Source organism: Aythya fuligula, chromosome 5 (assembly GCF_009819795.1).
Source record: "Aythya fuligula isolate bAytFul2 chromosome 5, bAytFul2.pri, whole genome shotgun sequence".
Taxonomy (NCBI): domain Eukaryota; kingdom Metazoa; phylum Chordata; class Aves; order Anseriformes; family Anatidae; genus Aythya; species Aythya fuligula.
This window is the reverse complement of record NC_045563.1, coordinates 29,067,851-29,088,076: the sequence shown is the minus strand read 5'-3', so window position 1 is coordinate 29,088,076 and position 20,226 is coordinate 29,067,851. Positions and strand designations below refer to the sequence as shown.

Genomic DNA, 20,226 nt, shown 5'->3' with positions numbered 1-20,226 from the left:
GGATGAAGTACAGCAGAATCTCTGACAACATGGAAATCCTTCTTTGCTTTTCACTTGTCTGCTGCAAGCGATTAGTTTCTACATTAGGTCTGAGAAAAGTTGTAGGTAGAGGTAGATTAAATTCTGTATGTTATCAAGCCATGCTATACCAAGATCTATATGTAACAAATACTGTTCTTCAATGCATTTCAATTGGATTTAAAATATAAATTCAGTTCCAGCTATTTCAAGGCCTGAGGCAAAAGACATTTGGCCTTTCCTCTGTTCCACTACAATGCACTCATGCTGACCATTCAGCCACTGGCTTGTATAAACTGTCAGAAAGATATCCAGCAAATTACTGAAATACCATCACAATCAACATTGCATTAACAGTGATGTGCCTACAATTGCTAATTAAAGCTAGGAATTGTGCTCTGCCCAGCTTGCCCTCAGCACTGTCCAGCCTTGTCAAAGTATTTGCTCTTTTCAGGGGAACATGACACGGCATGGTAGGGTGAAAATGGCCTGCCACATGGTGCTCTGTGCACAAGGACAGACTTTCTCCTTCCTTTGACTTTTATAAGAAGGAGTTATCTCCCTTTCCACAGGAAGCAGAAGGTCAGGGAACATCTGCATCTAAATGGAAAAGAGTGCTAACACCAGGAGCAGCTCATAATTAGGGATTATTAGCCCAGCAATATGGAATGATTGATACAGAGTTAAAACTAATGACTTTAAAATGATTAGACCATTTTGTCATTTGTTGTTTACTCTGTCTATAGACACAAAAATCTGTTTACTTTAACCACTGAAGAGCTCTATATGATGCCATATGGGGTAGGAAGAGAGTACAAGCTGTGAATCTGTAATACAGTCTATGATATATGGTAAGCATGTAGGATATGTATGTTGAAACTGAAGAGAAAGCCTAACATTTATTTAGGCAAGCAAGCTGCAGCAAAACTGAGGATTGTTTTGACTGTTTATTTTAGGAATTCCTAAAACAGGAATTTCTACAGCAGACTTGAGTGCCACATCTGAAACCTGTAAGAGGTCTGAGATGAATTTACAATTTTCAATGATTGGAAGAACTTTTTTTTATTCCATATTTGTTTTTGAAACAAAGTTCAGAAAATACTTAGAGACAAAGATATGAAATTAAAAAGATAAAAATCTTTTCTCAGTAAAACTATCTGAATGTGCATAAATGAGGTGATGCAAGGCTATCACCTCTGTTGGGAATCAAGAACCTAATTCACTACAGAACCTGATTCACTACAGAACAAGAGCACCCACTTGTAGCTTCACATGCAGCAGGCCTTAATCACTTGCTTGAGATAAGTATGCTCTTAATATGCTTCACTGAATAGAGAGGGAAAAAAATTTACTTCTTCAAGTGCCATTCTAAATTAAATTTTCAGTAGAGACCTTTCGGCAATTGCAAGCAGCTCCTGAGTGAATGCAGAGTCAGAAGAACTGCTGGGAATCCCGGGCCTGATGGCAGCATCCCACAGGAAGGGGTCTCCAGCCCAGCAGTGGGAGAACAGTCAGAGGGAGATGGTCCACCCAGGGCAGCCCCAGGGGAAGAAGGGAAGAGGCAGGGAGGGAACACAGAGCCATGCCATAAGCCATTCGTCATTGCTGCAGCCGCCTTGCAGGAGACAACCCTGTAATAGTAGCTGGCTAATTTCTTTAGAAATATCTCATTAGTCCCTCCCTTCCTGAGCTGCCTCTCTATTAAAATGTGATAAATGAATTCTGCCATTCCCAATTCCAGCCTGTCCCCTTAGTGAAATGAAGATGTGTCACACTGGCCAGGGCTCAAGACAGAGATAATTATACAGGGACCCAAGCAAGTATCTCAGTTGCAGACTGCAGCGCTGCTGTATCAGCTGTAGAGATGGACTCCTCCATCCTTCCGAATGCTTGAGGAGACTCTGGGAAAGAGTAAGGGGGTGGAAAATACATGTTACCTAGAGAAAACATCCTATATACGTTCCCCGTGCAACACTTCATTGTAACCTACATGTGACTGATTGGGAGAAATGGGTTCTGATTTTAGTGCTGAGTAGACCTTCCCATTTCAATTCCATGCTGTGTGCAGGGCTATGCCTACTAAAGCTACCCAAAGGTGTATGCACTGGCATGGACTCATGAGGGTTCCTGGCCACTCCAGCTGTGCAGAAGAGACGTGCTGAAGGTTTGCCGCCAAGGCTTGGATCACCCAAGCAACTTCTGAGAGGACAACTTACCTGTGCACTGTGCAGGAGGCTTGATGAGGCAGTTGGCACAAAAGGAGATGGCTTCTGCATTTCTGAAGAAATAAAAGAGGATAGGTATTAAAACCTTCAGGCTAAGTTGCTTAAAACACTGAGATACAATAAGAAAATCACCATTCAAGATTAAAGATACCAGATTCTACCCTGCATATAGGATTGTCCTTTCTACCTCTCACCTGGCAACATGTAATCTCTCTTTCTGGTAATAGAGGGGAAGTCATGACTGAAATTTCATCTTCTACTTTCCTTCCCCCACTTGTATACACAGAAATGCACTTCTGACTCCCATCACACACACACACACACACACACACACACTGCTGACTTCTACCAGGTGTTTCATTTCTGGCAGGCAGCTTATGGGTCATAATGAATCTGAAAATTTGACTGATTTTTCTTTTAGCACTTTGCCCTCTTAAACACAGAGAGCATTTCAGAGCCTCTGCTACTTTTCACAGACAGATAAGTAATGCACTGATATCTCACCAGCTGCATTTGAATTCTGTTTTGTGCAAGACAAAAGCATTTTCTACATGTGCTGGATTTTAATTTGGTAAAGAAAGAAAAACAGAAAGTTATGAAATGAGTGATTTGAGAAACAAATTGCCATATTTCATCCACCTTAACCTAAGTCAGTGACAGCATAAGTAAATCAACCATGCTCTTTCCCCTAATCTTTATACTCACTTCTTTTCTCAGAACAAGTACTACCTGAGATTAAAATTAAAAGATACATACTTTTATTTTTATTGCTTAAATGTATATGCTATGTTTCATCTCTATCAGAAAGGCAGGCACCTCAGGGAAGGTTTTGATATTTTCCACTGTTCCGCAATGTAATAGGTGAGAAAAAAATTAAAATAACACCAAATAAAATGCAAAATGCCATATGCGCTTGAATAATTCCAATTCCCCACACTTCCCACTCCCCAAACTTTGCCCTTAAGCAGAAGCAGAGTGTCATTCTGTGCATGTACAGCATGACTAGTAGGCAGAGACATACCGTGTGTGTCAAACAGCATACACTGGCAGAATATCCCAAAGCAGAGTCTGCCCAGGAAACCTGGGCTTGTTGCAAAACTCTGGTAGAATTAACAAGCAGCTTTCAAGCATCTGCTTAGAGAAACCAAACCAAACCAAACCAAACCAAAAGGGAAAAAAAAAAAAAAAAAAAAAAGCAAAAGCAAACAAAACAAACAAACAAAAAACAATAGCACTGGTATCCCTCCTCCTTTCTGACCTCCTCTGTTGTTATTATTATTTTGTTATACTGCATATATTCTTCCATAGAGAAAGAGTATTTTCACACTAACAAAGTCGCTGCAATAGAAAAAAAGATCAGCACGTGAAAAGCAGAAGTGAGGTCTCTGTGAGGGAGCTCAGGTGGGTGATTCATAGAAAGAAAGAAGAAAAACTCGTAAAGGTAAATGTCTCTCATCATCTCTCTGATACTCTCAAAGACATCTCTCCACCTGTCTTTTAGTCCTACTCATTGCATTTACCATCCAGACAGCTGCTTCAGAGAGCAAAGAGTAATTGTGCAGCTTGCAAAGAGTAACTGTACAGCTTGTCCAAGAATATACAAAGGTCAAACTCTCCCAAATATCCCCAAACTGGCTGGGTACTGCCTGGCTGACCTGGGGTTACAGCAGACAGATCTCATTGCTGCAATCTGTAGAAGAGAAGACCTGGCCCGCAAGTCCCAGGGAAGGGAGGCACAGGAAACAATGATATCATTTGTGAGCAAATATAAAATGTAAAACTGCATAAATGATATCCAACACTGAGAACAGGAAGGACACAACACAGTTAGAGGAAGAGTAGAAAAGAAGTATCAGACGAAAAGAAGTCAGTACCATGAAGATGGCTCATCTTGCTTAGATCTTGCTCTCAAGATAACCCTTGAAATATGCACAGCCCAAACAAATAGTTCCAGTGGCTGAGAAATTATTGACCTATGGTACTCAGATGCAAAGTTGAAGCAATGCTCTGCTGGTTTCAATTAAAGACTTGAAGATAGCTTCCATGCCCTTCAAATTTAATAAAACCCTGGATTCTAGAAGAGCTCAATCTCATCTCTGAATCTGTTCTAGACTGGATGAAATAGCCACTGTGGCCTGGAAATGAAATCTCCTTGTTTCAGTTTGCTAATTCCCAAGCTGCAGAGCTATTCACACTCCTTTCTGGCTTTTCTTTGATATTCTCTTTACAAAGTGCTACACAATATGGCTTCTCTATGGATATTTGAAGGACTTGTTATCTTTTTGAACATGCTCCAAACTGAGGCCCATGTATTCACATTTACAAGAGAATGAAGGAAGTGTAAAGTGATGCATTACTGCAAAGCGTTCTCTAACTTGCATGTACATTCAGCTTCGAAGGGGCTGTGTTCAGAGGTGTTCAAATGTTGCTGGCTTCTGAGTGCAGTTGGGAAGTTTGCAACAGACAGTTACTGTTTGATCTCTCCTTAACATGTCTTTTCTGTACTTAATAAAAGCAAAGCTATGTTAAGAATCTAGGTAGGTGATTTTTCAGTATACTGCTGCCTCTGTCAAAACTCTACAAGATCTTTACTTCTAGGTTCTCTTCTCGTATTAACATTCCTGGGTATACAGCATGACCCACAACTCAGTTTTAATTTAATGGTTTCACTCAATCACAGAATCAGAGAATCACAGAATAGCTTGGGTTGGAAGGGACCTTAAAAATCATCTAGTTCCATTTAGTTCATCTATATCCCTGTTTAAAAGGTTTCACCTAAAAGACATGCATACACAGAAAACTGCACAGAGATTCATTTATCTGTCTCAGGAGGATGAAAAGCCAAGAAAATGATGACAGAATATGAATCAGTACTTCTGGAGTGGCTGAATATTTCAAATCTGATTGCTGAAATGGCTGCAGGTGCCAATACCTTTATTCAAAAGAGAATCTGCGCATTGCATTTGGGTTGTACATTTTGCTTTTATCCTCAGCTGCACAGAAAATATAATTGGAGAGGTGTGGAATTGAACACTTTTGATTCAAGCTTTTATAAGAATTCTCTATAAGAATTTGAGAGTTGTTTTTCCCATGTAGTGCAGTGGTCAAGAACATCCAAGTCCTGCAACCCTCTTATCCTCCATTCCTGTGCAAAAGACCTGTGACACTGAGGAAGCATAAAGGAAAATGCTTATGACCAGAAAGCTCTCCCAGTGTTACGAACCCCCATTTAAGTCACTATCATCACAAGCTGACTCTTGCCCTGGGCCTCAGGAAGTGATATTTCAGGGCTAGAGGTCATGACATAGAGGAGTTATGATGCACATTTTTCATTGTCACAGAGTCTATTAAGGTTTTTCAGCTAAGTAGTGGAATTAGCACAGCCCAGGTAACTGACATCTGAATTTAGGCTGGTACTCTTTATGAAGTAAATGCAAGGTGGTTTAGCAACATTGCAGTAAGATTACAGAGGGTGCGTGACATGAGCATACCTTGATATGTCGAAGGAAATCCCTTGATTTCCATTTTTTTGCCCAGAAATTGCATCAATATTTATAAGCAGTTCCATTTTTTATTATCCTAAAATACTGTGACTAATATGGTCATGTTGATTTTATTCTACCTCCATGCCTCCCTATGCTCTCATTGAATAAAATTTAATCCTCAAGTGGGCATGAGAACAGAGAACGGGCAGTGAATTAGAGGAGAGTTTCAAAACAAACAAACAAACAAGCTGATGTTCTGCTACATTTGTCATTCTTACTCTTCAAATATATGCATATGCAAGTACTAGAAATGATACTTAGATCCTGAATAGAAAGAAACCTTACATGTGTATATGTAGGTGTGTTTATATGTATGTATGTGTACATTTATATTATAAGCAAAGCTGCCATCATTTGCACTAAACACAGCCGTCCTGGGTGGAGGTCTAAGTTGTGGCCAATCCCACTCCAGGACAGGCTGCAGCTACTACCACCTTGAGAAATTACCATTGCCACAACCACTAACACATTTTTCCAATTAGTTTGAGGGAGGAAATGAGACATTTTTCTTCTTTAATGCCTCTCTCTTTTCCTCTCCTTGCCCATCCATTTTATGCTTCCTGATGGTGCTCAGGAGGCCGTCCGGTTCCCTCCAGCACACTTCCTGCTTCCACCCAGCAGGAATAAACTGTTACTGCTTTGTTTGAAATGATTCCTGAGAAGTCTGATTCCTCTCACCAAAATGTGAATAATTGTAGCATTTGACTCTTGGCTTCCTCCTCAGGGATCCTTCTGAGTTAAACAGTTATTGAATTTATCCTGACAAGGATTGCCAAAGAAAACTTTATTTGAAGGACAGAGGGGGGAAAAAACTGTTTGCTGTACTGAAAAAAAAAAAAAAAAAGTCTGAAATACTATAAAGGGAGAGAAAAAGTCCTGTAATGGAAGGTGGAAATCTGGGACAGACAAATCAGGCCATAAAGTGTAAGATAAACACAGCAGTGGGAAGCAGGAAAGCATACCCTGGGCCAAACATACCAAGGGAGACTGTTACACACACTGACCTCAGATGTCATATACAACAGGTATCTGCAAACCACCTCATACTTCAAAGTCCAACATTACCCTAAGCTCAACAAGTCCATGCTGGAAGGGAAGAGGGCCTGAGAAACCCTGTTAAATGTTCAGTGTATGAATCTAAGACACAGGTATCTTCAAGCCTATGTCTTTCATTTCTGAACTAAGGCCACTGCCTTTTCCATTTTAAACACAAAGAACATGGTTCTAAATCATAAAAATGGGGGTCATTTTGTTCAGCACATCTGTTCAAGTGCATGCCTTTTAACCACACCATGCCTTTTTACCTACAGACTGATGAAGATGGCAAAAAAAAAAAAAAAAAAAAAAAAAAAAAACATCAAAGAAGCAACAAAACTGAGAAAGGGAGCTTGACTCTCTTTTGGCCCATGCACCATGAAGTAACTAATAAGACTCCTTGAATAACAGCTAAAGTGCTAGTGAGTTCCATCAAGACACACGACTTTAAATTTCACCTTCACTTACAAGTACAGAGCTCAGATGTGATTTTCATCCCTTCTTGCTTCCAGTTGAACAAGACAAGCAAAAGTACATGAGAGAAAGTTGCTCTCCAGGTGTTCCAGCAACACCTGTCTGTACAAGGTGTCAGAGATTTTACTACAAAGCCTGCTTTCCATTAGATTTTTGGCTTGGTTGTGAAATTGGTAGGTGGTCCCCTACACTGAGTAACGTCACACTTTGGCTTGCACATAAGCTGAGTGACACCTGCCAACAGTAATGACGCAGTAGCACAAGCCTGCTAGAGGATCCCTTTTTTCAGGTGAGATGGTCAAACAATAGCAGGTAACATACAGTCTTCTTGTTACAAGTGACTGGGAAGTGCAAGGCTTTCACCTTTATCTCAGTAGCCCATCTTTCTGGGTGTTTGCTATTAAATCAGTTACAAAATGTGCATATATACAACACAGAATCACAGTATCACACAGAATCACAGAATTTCTAGGTTGGAAGAGATCATTGAGTCCAACCTCTGACCTAACACTAACAAGTCCTCCACTAAACCATATCACTAAGCTCTACATCTAAAAGTCTTTTAAAGACCTCCAGGGATGGTGACTCCACCACTTCCCTGGGCAGCCTGTTCCAATGTCTAACAACCCTTTCGGTAAAGAAGTTTTTCCTAACATCTAACCTAAAATTCCCCTGGTGCAACTTTAGCCCATTCCCCCTCGTCCTGTCACCAGGCAAATGGGAGAACAGACCAACCCCTACCTCACCTTGCTACAGCCTCCTTTAAGGTACCTGTAGAGAGCAATAAGGTCACCCCTGAGCCTCCTTTTCTCCAGGCTGAACAAGCCCAGCTCCCTCAGCCACTCCTCGTAGGACTTGTTCTCCAGACCCCTCACCAGCTTTGGCAACACCTCTCAGCTTTTGCAGGAATACTATGATTCTTATATACATTCATATAGTAGCCATGAATGGGAGGTACCCTACTGAGATATTTCAGACCCAAATCAGCACAAGATGTGAATGGCTCACAAACTGATTGCAGTATGTATCTTCATAATTCTCTAGTAACAGAAAGAAATGCCACTGCCACCCTGGAACTTAGTCTAATGAGAGAGCAACAAATCAAGTATGGGCACAATCATCTGCCCCTTTCTACGTACTAGAATATCAAATCTCTCCCCATACCCTGTTTGCAAGCATGCACAAGAACCCTGACCAATAACACCTGGGTCTCTGCTGGCAGTCAGATATATTGTGTGATAAGAACCAAACCAACCTGGTGCACTCATTACCAGGAGAGCTGCCAAGTTCACCATTGCCCTGCTCTGTTCTCATGGCTTTCCAGAGACCTGACCTGGGCCACTATCTTCAAGCCAATGTCCTTCCCCCTGAACTCACAAGTGAGCCACTATGAAGAGTTATATTTGTGCATCAGGAACACTGGTGATGGTGGTCAGAAAATGGAGGCCTTTGGGCTACTAAGAGAAAGAAGGGAGGTAGGAAGATGGTGAACCAGATTTTGGCAGTCTGGTGGTAGGAGTCATATGAAATCAGGATCAAACCTTTTCAAAAGAATCATTTCATTATGTACAAGGGTTATACTCTGCTGATAATCAGGTGATTTCCACAGAATAATCTTCCAGAACATCCCTTATAATTTGGAGTTTTGTTTCCATGTTCACCTGTGAGAATGAGTTAGAGTGCCAAAGTGGGCAAAGGCAAGGGATTAGGTCTCATCTATGTCCCTAGTGAGTTTAGAGAATTCATGTTAGGGACACCCTCTTACCTCCCAGATATCCATGAATGAGAAGCACCTCTTTTACCAAATATGTGTGTTAAATGTTACTGTAAACTCTACTAACCAGGGTTGGCAGATGTCACCCTGGCAGCTGCAGGTGCATATTCTGTCTTTTTCCATGCTAGAGGTTGCCTTTGGAAGTGTCGTCCCTTCCTACTGCATCAGAAGAGAACAACTGATCATTGTCTGCAGATTAATCCAATTCATGTAATTATGCACAGCATCAGTTGATATATGCAGTATCTCATGAAACCTGCCAGCTGCCCACTTCTGTTAGGTTTGGCAGACTGTGCACAAACACTGATTTGATAAAATACAGAACTGCCGTAATACGTGGATCCTGGCATTTGTGGGCCACCTCAGCTGTAACCTACTCCCTATGTAGCCTTCTTCCTGTATGGCTCAGCTCTGTGTTCCAAGGATTCAAGGCCCAACTCTGATCCAACATGTCTGTGTCACCTTGGCTTGGACTTCTCAGCAACTTCTGGAAACAGCCATGAGAATGGCTGTAAAACAGAGCCCTGCAGAATAAGAAAGCTAAAATTACAGACAGAAGTGGGATTGTTGAGACATGGACTGCAGGTAGTTCAGAAATTTAAGAAAAACACCAACATGAAAAGTTATAAAATCCTTAGAGAAAAAAAGAGGGAAATGGCATCTCATCAACACATAGGACTGGCTTCAGGGAGCCACAGGAGCTGACCCTTCTCCTGCAGACTGATGTCTGCTTAGACAGGAAAATGCTTTTCGTCCTTTCTCAAGGTGGAGAGCATGCTGACATTTAGCCTAGTACCTCTGTAAACCCTATCTATCTCTTATGTGGGTTATCCATAAATATTTCTGTATATCTTGCTTGTAGAGTATTTTTGATCTCAAGTAAGGTGCCAAAAAAAAGTGTCTCAAAGAGGGAAGGTTGCATTGTTTGGGGTATCAGTAAGGCACTCAGAGATACATGCCACACATTGGCAGATATACATGGAAGTAAACCAAGCATTAGCACTTGGAACTTTTTAAGTGGATGGTAAAATCTTCCTAACCCAGGATTTTTACCCAGTATCTCTGTTATTTTTATGTACAGCCACAGTGCACAAATCGCATATTTACTCTTGGGCCGCTATCAAGACTGAGAACAGAGATGCACAATACATTCAGAATTTAAGGTCAAAATCTGTTTGCAGTGAACCAATACTGTTATGTAAACAAATACAGTATTTTTGAGAATGAACACTACTTTCTTAAGGAAGAAAAAAAGAGGTAAGACACAGGGCAACTGTCACTCTAATGTACCCGCATTCATCAGATGGAATTATCTCAGTCATTTGGGATAACATCATAATACAGCACTGTCAGAGGATCAGTGTCTGCTGTTCTGACAATAAATGCTTTGGCTGTTATGTAGCAGCAGGAGATGATCATCTGCCTCAGATACATTAATGCCTTAGTCCATTCTCATTATCCCTCAACTCATAAAAACATTAGAGCTCTCCTCACGGCAACACTCATGGTGAAGTATCTGTGGGAGACAGAGGTGCACATGGGGCATGGTGGCAGAGAGAGGCAGGCACTGTTTCGTATGTCAGTAGGGAAACTACTTAGTCACATATGCCTAATGCATGTGGTAAATGTTGCTATAAATGTCTTTCAGTAAGTAATTTTCCAAATATCTGCATGTTTTCTTTTTGTAAGATAAATGACGGTGTGCTCCCTGGAAAGCTCAAGCCTACTCAAAGCTTCCCCTTTATCATTCTTGTACATCTTCTCCATTGGAAATTTCTTGTAGCAGCAGCCTTCAAGCAAATATCCCTGTGCTGCAGTTGTCTGTATGTACACGGAGGATCACAACCAGCTGTTAGCTGTGGAGGGCACATGTGATGTAGGGTAGGCATATAAACACTTGCCAATTCATTATGGTACCTGCCAGCTTGCTTTCATGTAATTCTCCAAAAACAATACTTCAAGATGTCCCTGGATAATCACTGTAGATATTCAACAGAAACCCACAGAAACATTAAATGTTAGCCTCTGTACAGGCTTGGAAATGTTGTTACTGTCAGTACATACTATTGGTAATTCCAGCAATAAAAGAAATAAAATCAACATGGTATTTAATGAGCTTTTGCCTTGTACAAACATATTGGAATGCAGATAGTGGACATGGGGAAGTATGTGAGACAAGCCACAAGCCTGCAAGCCCGTGGCAACCCACTTGGGGTTTCTGACTTTGATGGAATGTAATGAGAGCTTGGCAGCTTTGGCCAAGCATCCAAGTGCTCTTGTAATTGCTTCACAACCCCCCAGTCAATCTGCCTCAAATGTGTGTCTGGAACAGCAGAGTCCCAAAGCTAAAGCAACAGGGTTGATGTTAAGTCAAAATTGATTTTCACAGCTTCTGGCTATGCTGACCCTCTTTCTTGCAGCCAAGACTCAATGCCCTACCAATAAAAAGTACTAAAATTCATCTTCAAAGTGATAATACAAACTGAAGGAAAAATGCCAGCACAGTAGACCCTCAGCATCTTTAAAGAACACAACTTGCTTGACAGACTCCATGTTATTCAGCTAATGGTCTCTTAATAGTCATTCTCCTGTATTTACGTTATGGAAAACAGAGTCCAATTATAAGTTGTCAAACATCATGACAGTCATCTTGAGTTCAACAGTTTCATTTACAGATTTGATTCACCTTATGTGAAGCATCTGGGTATCCTCTGGATCATGTAGTCTGAAGCAATGTTGAATCAAGGCTTCTTATTAGTGGTCCATCCCTCCTCCCAGAATGATAAAATGGAGATCGTCCAGGCCTCTTCCTTTAAAAGACAGACAGAGATTATGCAATATGAGAAGAGATGAGGGAGAACTGGTATAGGATGGGGGGGGCTAGGAGAGCAAGGCTTGCTGGTCCCCCAAGAGCATGGTGGTTGTCGCTGTGAAAAGTCACCAGCCTACCAGGGGCCATTTAGTCTCTCTCAGCAGGGACATTTTCAGGCATCAAGCACAGGCAACACAAGAAGCTGGATTATGCTGTTGTCAACAAGTGTTGCATTAGCAATTGCCAGTTTTTTATATTCCTTCTTTTGATCCCGAATGGATGTGTTTCTAACTCATCTGGAAGCACTGTTGAGAAGTAGCTGAGTATTATTTCAAGTCCATGTAATATCATTGACCAATGAATTTTTGTTGCCATATGAGGATGCTTAAGTTAGTGACAGAAACACAGGCTGACTAAGGTGCAGATATAAGCAGAAGACCTGGCAGACAACTAAGCTTGCTTATTTGGGTCCATAGAGTTCACAATTCACAAGTCATCCTCATTTGAAAATTAATTTTATTTTCTACTGTTAATTTTCAGCCAGAACACTTCTGGTTTCCTGCTGTGGCCACAGTAAAACTATATGCCAGCAGAGGGGAAAAGGCAGGAACACATGTCATAAGTGTACTAGGAACTGCAGCAGCACTGACTTGTTTCTGCTTAAGCTGCCATAGACATACATATGGTTACATACACAGCTTCACCTAATCGCTGTACTACAGTCTTAGATCAAATTTAAAAACATTCCCCACTGAAGTGGAAATCCCCCTTCTGCTCACCAGCACCAACAGGCCTCAGACTGCCTGACAGAGAACACATACTTTAGAGAAATGAAAATGTTTGTACACTCGAATATTTGATGAAACTATGCAAATATAGACCTTTAACTCTTGCAATCATTTCCATTTCAGAGCTTTATTAAGGGACAAATTTATTCTTAAAAATGAATACAGAATGCAATGTAGCATATTGGGTTGATAGATGAAGGTATCTGAGCCTGTCATAGGTGTTCAGTCTGTGCTCTGCTCCTGGTGAATTTTGTACCTAAATAATTGGGGGGGGGGGGGGGGGGAATCACAGATTTTTCATGGTAGGAGAATGTGAGACAGCTTAACTCTTCTTTTCTCAGAGGAAGAATACTGAGAGAAAGAAATAAGACTGAACTGCAGAAATAAGATTGAAAAGCAGAAGAAGCTGCTTTTTATCAATAGAAAACCAGTATATACGGTTTGTAAAGCCTCTGTGTACTTAATAATTAAAGACACCATTCTCTGTACAAATCACTATGCTATCTTTCTTTCTGCTAATATGACCTCTTTCCACATACAATATGTTTATTAAAGTAACATAATTGACCTGAATACATTAACTGGCCAAGGTAGGAACTTCTTTCTTTTTAAACTGATTTCAATTTCCACAGATAAATCTGCACCTGAGTTGTACATAAGTTTTCCTTGATGCTTGTCATTCACAAGATGTGGTGGGTTACTTGAATCTCACGGCATTCTTTCTGATCCTTGACTGAGTGAAATTGTTTAAATACATGACAAAGGAATATAGAAAAATTTATATGCACACACATGCTCTTACACACAACCCCATCAATGACACTACCAATGATCACTGTAAGAGCAGGCTTTCTTCAGACATCCAGCTGCCTGAAAATTCATGAAAAGCGAGAAGTGATGTGAGTGAGCTAACCTGCCGTCGTGAGTTTGAACACTTGTGACCCAGCTGCCTTGACTGGCATTGCATTTAACGGTCTCTCAATCTCATCATTTTCTAACATGCTTATCACTGTGTTATGCAAACCATTTTGGCATACTGCATTGCTGTGGAGTGAGTACATTCCTTGTTATGAAAGCCTTGCTGACATTTACATTTTTGCATTGAGTGGAATAAGCAGGAACATTAATAGCCAGATCCTAGTCAGGACATAACAGGAGAGGAAATCTCTCTTCTTACAAGGTTCAGCTCTCTGGGAATTCATTAATTTCTTCCAAACCTAACCTGAAGCACAAGCAGCTACTTGAGGCTTGTAACAAAAATGGTTTGCAAATAATGACCCAGTTCTCCCTTTTCAACTTTTGGACCAAGTATAAGTGTGAGTGAATGTTGTTTCCTACCTCTTTTGGCATAGCATGGCACTACAAATCATAACTTTCCTGCTCCCTGTCTAAGCCCTCTTGTAGGCTGCTGGCAACAGGAATAAGAATCCTAGGACTCTTTACATAATTTCTCACAATGTCAAAGGAGCATTAACAGAGACAGAAATTGTAATGGACTATGCTTTACCAGCTGTGACGGAAGCCTATATATCCTCTTGATGCATTAACTGTGGAGCAAGAGGATACTAAAGAAATCCATGGATTACAACTGTCAGAATGAAGCTGCTTTTTGGAAACGAAATGGCAGATCACTAAAAGTGGCTAGACTAGTTAGGCCAGAAAAATAAATTACTCAAACCTTCTTCACAAACCAACTGGGCTATGTACAGGGCTTTAGCAGGTTGGGAGACACTAAAAATAGGGAATGTGCATTAGGGCTGCTGGTGCATCACAGCTTCTATGCTCCAGGATTGGTCCCTGCACAAGACTCCCTACTGTATTGGGAAGTCCAGTTTTAAATAGGCCAAGTGATGGGGCTGCTGGTGAATCATTTGGGGAAATGATTTTACAGTCCTAGTAAATCTTACCATTAAGAGTTATTTCTAAACTTCTTACTGAATTTTCACAGGCTTTCACCTTCATACACGAAAGTAAGTGAACTTGCTTTTTTTCTTTTCTTTCTTCTGCAAATAGCAGTCAAAACAAGAAGTAGAGATTGTAAAATCTTTATATGAAGGCTTGGGGGATTCTTTTTTTTTTTTTTTTTTAAATCTCTAAACCAACAGAAATGGAGGAATTATGTCTGACCATCTCCACTCTGTCGTCTCTGCCTTCAAAGTTTAGCAAAGCTATTGCACATTTTATCCCCATTTTCTAAATGATGCTGCTGTCAGCAGCCCCTTACTTCTTTAACCCACTGTTATCAACACAGCTTGGCTTTAATATCCAAATAATTATTTATTCCCAAAGCTCTGGGCCTTCATCAAATACCATTCAAATCCTTCTTAAAGATTTATTTTCTTGTAAGACCGTAAACCATTATCTTCATCATCATATGGCATGTACGTAATTGGATATGACACACAGATCTATAGCATCCCAAGTAAACACCTCCCCAGGGACCTTCCCATGCGGTTTTCCTGTTTGTATGCACTGATTTTAAATTCTCTTGTGTGCAGCTTCTCATTATTTGCTACTTGCAGGGGCCCAATAGGAACAGACTTTTACTACAAATGGATGCATCCAACTTGTTGTGTAAGCAACCAGTATTTGTCATGGGTGTCATGTTTGTCTCATTTCTTCTGTCTTCTAGAAGGATAAAAGTCACAAGCGACAATAAAACCAGATATTTCAGTTGTAACTGGCAGAAGAGTCTTTGCATTTCATGATCAGAATCTCTCTTCCCTTCCTGTTATTAAGAATACAAAAGATAATGATCTGCCTGTTGGGGAATATTAAACTGTTGTCACCCAAAAGTATCTGGTCTTACATGCGTGCTATACTCTCCATCTTTCTGTGTCTTCTCTCTCTGCGCCCAAGGAATGTGTTTTGTGACTCCAGTGAAGTGAAACCCAAAGTGTCAGATGGAGGGGGGCGGGGGGGGGGGGGGGAAGCAACACTGCCACCTACTCAGAAAGGCATATCTGATCCTTCATTTAAAATTTGTCAGCAAACATAAAAGCTTCTCCATCATTTTGCAACTTTTCCTCCTGTACCTTTCTCAGTTGTTCTGTTCTGCTCATTTTCATGCACTTCTTTCAGTGAAATTGGCAATGACTTTAAAATAATATATCTATTTGATGTTCTGTGCTGTTGTAACACAAGAACAGATGGTAGCAGAGACTAACACAAGACCTTTGAAGTCAGTTCTGTAAAAGAAAAAAAAAAAAAGGGGGGGGGGGGGGCAAAAATCCTGTTAAAATCACCAGGGAGAGGAGAGGAGGGGAGGGGAGCGGAGGGGATCCTATAATCTGCCTCTAAAATAGATTGTTCACTGTAGTAGCACGTTTCCATTGTATTACCAATAGTTTCATGGTGGGCAAAGCTAAATGATCTCTGATTTGACACAGACCAAAAGCAAGAGTTACCATGGCTCAGATAATTTGTAGGAGCTTGTTCAGCTGCACTAAATCATGAGTTTAAATTCCAACACATGTTAGCTAATTCAATTCAACATTTTAATGCACACAATTGTGTTGGATTAGAACAGAACAGAGGGAAAAGAGTTCTGTTGACCTCTATGACTTATCATAGATTGTTGATCTATGATAAATACCTTTAAAATTGTCTGCTTAATTTCTTATACTGTGCACTACAGCTCAGAAACTGTTGATCCTAAGACAGATTCCCATTTTATTATCTGAATCTAGCAAGAACATTATCACTACAGAAAAGAAAAAAAAAAAAAAAAAAGAAAAGAAAAAGAAAAAAAAACCACTATCTAACAAAAAAAATTACATTTGCACTACATATAGTCTGATTATTCTTCTTGTATACCCATGCTCATTTCTGCCATATTATTCTGAAGTGACTTCTTCTCAACCTTATTTCTAGTTATAAGTATCATTTTAGACCTGGGAAGCTTCCCATTCCAAATTTCAATGAATCAAATAACTTTCTATGAGAACTTATATCTAAAAGAACAAGCATTTTCTGATCATTGGAAGATTTGTATTGGATCAGCTGTGTATCGGTGTCATAACTTCTCAGCCCTAAACTGTGATGAGGTGACATATCAGACCTTACTCTGTGGATAACCACAAGGCTGCTAGGCATAACAGGTACACTAAAAAAGAAACCTCAGAAACTGACAGCCTGGGAGTAGCTCTCTGAGAGAGAGACCAAAAAGTGTATAAAGTATCATGCCATAAAGACCTTTTCTTTCCATCTTTGGAATGACCTAAAAGAACATAACCTTCATAGATAATTTGATTGTATTATTATTGTTTTGATTTCCCCAAAATAAATTATTTTGCAGAAGATATTTAATCACACACAGTGACCCAAGATGCTCCACTTTCACTCCCTGTCAACTTCCAATCTGCACTCATATTACCAGCAAATACAACTATTTGCACCTGGCCAGAAGAGAAAAATGATGCTTGAGATCCTCAGAGGTCACTTTCTTTGAACTTTACTAACAGAGACCTAGGGAAACAAATGTAAAGCAACAAATAACGTCCAAATTCCACAGAAAAACTCATGAATAGGTAACCTCCAGGTAACTAATGACTTCCAGGTGCACATCTCCAACTAGCTCATCCTTAATTAGCCAGCTGGCCTGGTTTGTCAGCAGCAGTAGAACGTTACAAGCACAACTTCAAGTCGGGTTGTTTGGTTGATCTTTCAGCTCTCAGATCAGAGAAAGCAGGCAAACTCTGGCTATGGAAGGTGCATGTCCTGCAAATACAGTCATGTTAAAATCCAGTTACATAATAAATTGAGCATTATACTTTAAAAGTACAGCAATATTTTTGGTCAAAGACAAATGCATTACTTTCATCTTTTTGTCTCAGTAATCAGAACAAGAAATACAGAAATTACAATAAAAGTAGTGGAATATCTTTCAATAAAAATAAAATCTCCCTGCAGACAACTCAATTTTGTTTAGAATGTGATTAATGAGAACATTTGTTGAGTATCTTCCTTGCATAGTTTTTTTTTCTTTCGTTTTAAATGTTCACATTGTGATACAAGCTGAAACTAGAATGAAGTGATTACCACATTCACTAACATTAGCAATGATCCACTAAGAACAGAAAAATATTACAGATCTTGCAAGTAAATGTTTTCTAGGATCCACTGCAACACAACCATCTGAAATCAGAACAGAGAAGAAGCAGAAGTGCAATCAAAGTTTTCGGAGCATCCATGCTCATTACTGAAAAGGGAGCATGTTGTTTAGAATTATCAGTCACTGGACATCAGTGATTTACCTCCAGCCACGAATCAGAAACAAAGCAGGACCAGTCAGTTAGTAAAATGAGTTTGCTTAAGTATGAAGGATGCAGCTGGGTAGCATTAGAAACAAGAGAATGCAAAAATGTTTCAGCTTTTTTGAGACAACTAGAGCACTTTAAATATGGGAGGTGGAAACGTCTTTAGATTATTTAACCCTTTAGGGTTTCATTCCTTTCAATAAATAGCTAAGAGGAAAGAAAAAGCGGACTTTGAGCTAAACAGTATATATGACAATTGTTTTGTGTTTTTAGCAAAACAGCTCCCATCAAAACAGAGACCTGGTTGTTCTATTTCTCCCAAGGTTTCTGGTAAAGCAAATACCCTTTACTACTTATGGTTTTATTTTGGTCTGGAATAAATTCCAACGGCTTCTCTTAACTAAAGTATATTTTTGTTAAAGATTCATTCCAGAAAGGAATATAGTCTTGCTTTTCAGAAATAAAATTAAAAAAATAATAATAAAATCCACCACTGTCCTTAGTTATTTTTTACAGGAGTTATTTTTTCCTATTGCTCAATTTTTTTTTTCCCTTTTTCTTTTTCTGGCTTCACTTAATGCTTTCTGACTCTCATTATGTTTTTTTTCCACTAGATTAAAGAACCCTTTACCAACAGGCATTTTCTTCTCATGAAGGTACTTGCAAGCTGCAATCAAGTCAGTCGTTTAGGAAAAACTAAAGAGAATGAGCTCTTAAGTCTCTTGATATAAGGTTTTTCTCCAGCACTTCAGTTATTTTTCAATGTTCTCTTTAAAACATAGACACTCCGGCTAGACTCAATACTCAGGTGTTGGCTCTTACTATACTGTGTACAGAGTAAATCCTTCCCTAATCCTACTTGCTACACCTTCTCACATTTCCAGGGTCTGAGCTTCCACCCCCAGAGTGTTCTGGGAGTCTCATGTCACATTGCTTTTCAACTCTTAAGCCGTGTGTCTTTGCCTGTGTCACTACTTTCCTGGGAACAGGTCCTGATTCTGTAACCTTCGCGTGTATTCAGTTTCCTAGAGATAGAGCACTGACTTAGCTTATTTGAACTTTTTCTCTCTTGGGAATGATACTGACCAGATAATCCAGACCACTTCTCATGACTGTCCTCTTCTTTCTGGTGTTTACCATCAATCAGTCAGCATTTGTGTCATCTTTAAATTTGAAATCATCAAGGATTTAATATTTACTGCTGGAAGATTGAAAAAAATGCAATTGGCTTATATCTAGTGCTGATCATCACACAAGTCTAACAGATATCATCTAAATACAGATATAGGCTATAGGTGGGATAGTGACAAGATAAAGTGTCCTACTATCCCCTTAAGAATGGAGTGGAGGCAAGGGAGAAGGAGTTTATTTCAATCCATAGGAATCATGTCTTAAATGTGTTTTGATTTCAAAGCCTAAGTAAGCCAAAAGGAAAAAAAAAATAAAAAAGGAAAAAATGTAACTAATTTTTTTCTTGTGCATCTCATTACCTCATGAAGTTTCTCATGAAGTTTCCTCTCTATCAATGATTCTGAGTTCCTGGAGGGTTTGAAAAATTCTTTCAGTCAATATTTTACCTCTTGCATGTTTTCCACAAACATCTGAATCAGAATCCCGATTGTTCTCTCTCTCTCCTCTTCAGGTATCAGAAATCCGAATCCATGTTCTGTACCCTGTTGCACAGGGATTCTTTGTATAACAGAGCAATGTGTCATATGAATTAGAGACAGTAGTTGGAGGATGTACCAGCTCGTTAGAATGAGAAACTGTGTATCTTTCGTCAATCTTGAGAGTCTACAACTCAGTGGTTATTCTTATTGAAGGTAGCTTGAAAGCAAAGGTAATTATGTATGGAAATTGTCATGTTTTTGGAATAAAATGTCTCAATTCATAGTGAAGATTTTGTAACTCCTCATAATTTGGGGGGGGGTTGGGGAGGGAGAAGGAAAAAAGGATTTAATATAGAAGCAACCAAAACAGAATCTTGTGGCCTGCCTGCTGCTTATCTAGGAGGAATTTCCAATATGATTATGCTTCCAAAAGAGAGAAAATAAAACTGGCTCTCGCCTTTTAGCTCTGCTGCTGGAAATGTGGGGTCCTTCATTCTTCTTCTTCAAAGATGCAGATTCATGTCAGCTCCACTTGATCTGACCATGGGCTTTCTGTCTCATCAGCAGGTGCTTTGTGCAGTACTTTGACTATAAAGAAAACCAAGACTCCCATTTTAAGCATCCAGGTTACACATACAAGTAAATTGAGTATATCTCAGCCTCTCCCCCTCTCCCTCATCATCCAGC

At 39.8% G+C, this 20,226-nt stretch overlaps 1 long non-coding RNA gene across 1 annotated transcript in view; it reads right to left on the bottom strand.

The window, feature by feature from the left end:
• The window catches only part of LOC116489332, a 34,499-nt gene extending 22,627 nt beyond the window's left edge, over nt 1-11,872 (bottom strand). The window contains exons 1-2 of the long non-coding RNA XR_004253277.1: nt 11,758-11,872; nt 2,235-2,296 (exon numbers count right to left, since the gene is read on the bottom strand). This is a non-coding gene — a long non-coding RNA (uncharacterized LOC116489332). The remainder of the gene's footprint in view (nt 1-2,234; nt 2,297-11,757) is intronic.
• Between the last annotated feature and the right edge of the window lie 8,354 nt (nt 11,873-20,226).